Consider the following 4,068-nt stretch of genomic DNA (forward strand, 5'->3'; position numbering starts at 1 on the left):
ATTTCTGTTGCTAAGCGAGAGGAGTTGTTAAGGGAGTTTTTGCCCCATTTTACGACTTTTCTGGCCGCAGTTGTGAAGTGAATCACGACGCTTGTTAAGCTAGTCACGCGGTTGTGAAGTGAATCTGACTTTCCCCCATTGACTTTGCTTGTCAGAAGGTCACAAAAGGGGATCACTGCGACCGTCATAAATGTGAGTCAGTTGCCAAGTGTCTGAATTTTGATTTTGTGACCGCAAGGGGGAGGCTGCAACAGTCGTAAGTGTAAAGGATGGTCATCCGTTGCTTTTTCCAGTGCTGTTGTAACTTCGAGCGGTCACTAAATGAACTGTTGTAAGTCGAGGACTGCCTGTACTTTATAAAATGCTTTGCTAAAATTGAGACAGATAACACTCATCACGTTCCCACCATCTGCATTCAGAGCTTTTGGGAACAACCTGCAGCCTAGATTTTTTTAAAAAAAAAAATAAAGTAAGTTTTGTAAAAGCACGCAATCTACAGTAGATTGAAAGAAAGAAAACGAAAGAAAGAAAACAAAAGAAAGAAAGAAAGAAAGAAAGAGAGGGAGAGAGAAGAAAAAGAAAGGGAAGAAAAAAGAAAGGGAAGGAAGGAAGGAAGAAAAAGAAGGAGGGAGGGAGAGGGAAAAGAAAGAAAAAGAAAAAAGGGAAAGAAAGGAAAGAAAGAAAAAGGGAAGGAAGGAAGAAAAAGAAAAAGAGGGAGGGAGGGAGAGGGAAGAGAAAGAAAGAAAGAAAGGAAGAAAGGAAGAAAGGAAGAAAGGAAGAAAGAAAGAAGGGAGAGAAGAAAAAAGGAAAGAAAAAAGGGGAGGAAGGAAGAAAAAGAAAGGGAGGGAGGGAGAGGGAAGAGAAAGAAAGAAAGAAAAAGAAAGAAAGAAAGAAAGAAAGAGAAAGAAAGAAAGAAAGAAAGAAAGGAGAGAAGAAAAAGAAAGGAACGAAAAAAGAAAAAGGGAAGGAAGGAAGAAAAAGAAAGGGAGGGAGGGAGAGGGAAGAGAAAGAAAGAAAGAAAGAAAGGAAGAAAGGAAGAAAGGAAGAAAGGAAGAAAGACCAGATCTGAACCCAGAGCCCGTCTGCTAGATTTCACAGCTGCCTGGTCTTAATTCTCACCCTGAATCTTCCTCTTCCTCTCTCCTTGTCCTCTTCTCCCAGCTGGCCTTGGCTTCGCGGCCAAAACCTGTGGTGTGACTGCTATGTCCTTGCCAGGAAGCCGAAGACCCTCGACGGGATCCCGAAGGTGAATATGATTTAATTCTTTCTCCTCCCCGTTGAAGGTGGGTGCCTGCAGCAGTTGGCCCATTCACACACAGCAGAGCATCTCTCGGGCACTTCCTCCTGTAAACTCATTCCCACGAAAACACGTCTTGTCTGGCAGCAGACGAGAGTCCGGTCTCCTTCTCAGGGGTGCCCATATGGAGGGGTTTAAAAAAATGGCAGGCGTGACGGAGCATCAAATTCCACCCACTTTATTATTATTATTATATTTTATTATATTTTATTATATTATGTTATGTTATATTATACTATACTATACTATACTATACTATATTATACTATATTATACTATATTATACTATATTATACTATTATATTATACTATAGTATACTATATTATACTATACTATATACTATATTATACTATACTATATTATATTATATTATACTATAGTATACTATATTATACTATACTATACTATACTATATTATATTATACTATATTATACTATACTATACTATATTATACTATATTATACTATACTATACTATAATACTACATTATACTATACTATACTATATTATACTATACTGTATTATACTATATTATACTATACTATACTATACTATACTATATACTATACTATATTATACTATATTATACTATATATTATATATTATATTATATTGTTATTATATTATATTATATTATATTATATTATATTATATTATATTATATTATATTATATTATATTATATTATATTATATTATATTATATTATATTATATTATATTATATTATTATATTATATTATATTATATTATATTATATTATATTATATTATATTATATTATATTATATTATATTATATTATATTATTATAATATTTAGTTAATTTAATTTAATTTAATTTTTATTTTAGTTTATTATTTTATTTTTACTTTATTTTATTTTATTATTTTATTATTTTAATTTTATTTATTTAGTTGTTTACCTGCCTGTATTATTTGTATAAATAACTGAAAGATGGTGAACATACCTAATACTCCTTCCTCCTCCTCCTCCTCCAAAGACTGCCTCTGCCATTGAAGTGGACGGATTTAAAATCCAATTCAATTCCATACTTCATTTAGCCAAGTGTGATTAGACACACAAGGAATTTGTTATACCAATAAAAGGGGGAAGTAAAGAACGACGAGGATAAACAATTACAGCCACACCGTTATGGGTTAATATACCTTGTGTATAAAATAAACTTGTGTAGCACTCTCTTTGAAAGAGCAGAACAATTGGATAGCTGTGTCTCTATAACACAAAATAAGCCAACAATGAAACAAAGCTTAGAATTCTTCAAATCAAGCTTGACCTTACTCAGTAATAAAATTTGGACCAACATAAGGCTAAAAGTTTCTGTTTTAAGTAGCAAAACGTCCGTGCCATTCCAGAGATTATGTCCAGTTCCTTCCCTGGGGGTGGCACTTTTAATATTTACTGTTATTAACTATTAAGGTTGAAAACTTCATGAAAGTTATACTGATCGTTTTTAAGTTTCTCATAAGAGATAAGAAACAGTGGATTCATGGGTACAGCGAAGTAGATTTAAACCAGTGTTTCTTGACTTAGAATCTCCCAGCTGCCTTAACTCATCAAGGAGAGAAGCAATCTAGAACTAAGGAGAAACTTCCTGACAGTGAGAACAATTAACCAGGGGAACAACCTGCCTCCAGAAGCGGTGAATGCTCCAACACTGGAAGTTTTTAAGAAGAGACTGGACAGCCATTTGTCCGAAATGGAATAGGCTTTCCTGCCTGAGCAGGGGGTTGGACTAGATGACCTTCAAGGTCCCTTCCAACTTTACTATTATTATTATTATTACTAGCCTAAACTGGCTCTTTATATAAATATTATATAAACCATAAGAAAGGTTTATGAAAAAGAAAGGACCGTAAGAAAGGCTGAGCGCCAAAGAATGGAGGCCTTTGAACTCTGATGCTGGAGAAGACGCCTGCGAGTCCCCTGGACTGCAAGGCGATCCAACCGGTCAGTCCTAGAGGAGATCAACCCCGACTGCTCTTTAGAAGGCCAGATCCTGAAGTTGAAACTCAAGTACTTTGGCCACCTAATGAGAAGGAAGGGCTCCCTGGAGAAGAGCCTGATGCTGGGAAAGATGGAGGGCAAGAGAAGAAGGGGATGACAGAGAATGAGGTGGCTGGATGGAGTCCCTGAAGCAGGAGGCATGAGCTTAAATGGACTCCAGAAGATGGCAGAGGACAGGAAGGCCTGGAGGAACGTGGTCCATGGGGTCGTGATGGGTCGGACACGACTTCGCAACTAACAACAACAACATATAAACGTTATATAAAAGTTAGCTACTTTAAGATGAGTGGACTGAAGTCCATCGATCTTAAAGTTGCCATAGTTGAAAAACACTGTGGTAGATGGACGTGATTTGCAAGGATAAAGAAAATGATTTGTGTCAAACGGTATAAACTAGAGTTAGATTTTCTGTTCTTGTTTTCTTCCTTGAATCGTCTCGTCCCTTTTTTGCGTTTTGCACAACATTGCTTAACCTGCAAAGGAAAACCCTGTTAGATGGCAGGCACCCATGATCCAACAAGTTCCTCTACTTTTATTTGCCTTTTCCCCCCCTCACCTTTCGACTTTATTAAATATAAGCATTTCTAAGCATAATGTCAAGTGTCTGAGTAACGAAACACTTAAAAGGACTTTCAGGCATGTTTTCTCCTAAAAGCATTTATTAATGTTAAAGCCACATCAGCACAGCATGGAGGAATGCTTAGAACTGCTTCTCTTCCGTTACGCATAACATTCCAAACATTTTC

The sequence above is a fragment of the Protobothrops mucrosquamatus genome, unplaced genomic scaffold (assembly GCF_001527695.2).
Source record: "Protobothrops mucrosquamatus isolate PMUCROS unplaced genomic scaffold, P.Mucros_1.0 scaffold6037, whole genome shotgun sequence".
Taxonomy (NCBI): domain Eukaryota; kingdom Metazoa; phylum Chordata; class Lepidosauria; order Squamata; family Viperidae; genus Protobothrops; species Protobothrops mucrosquamatus.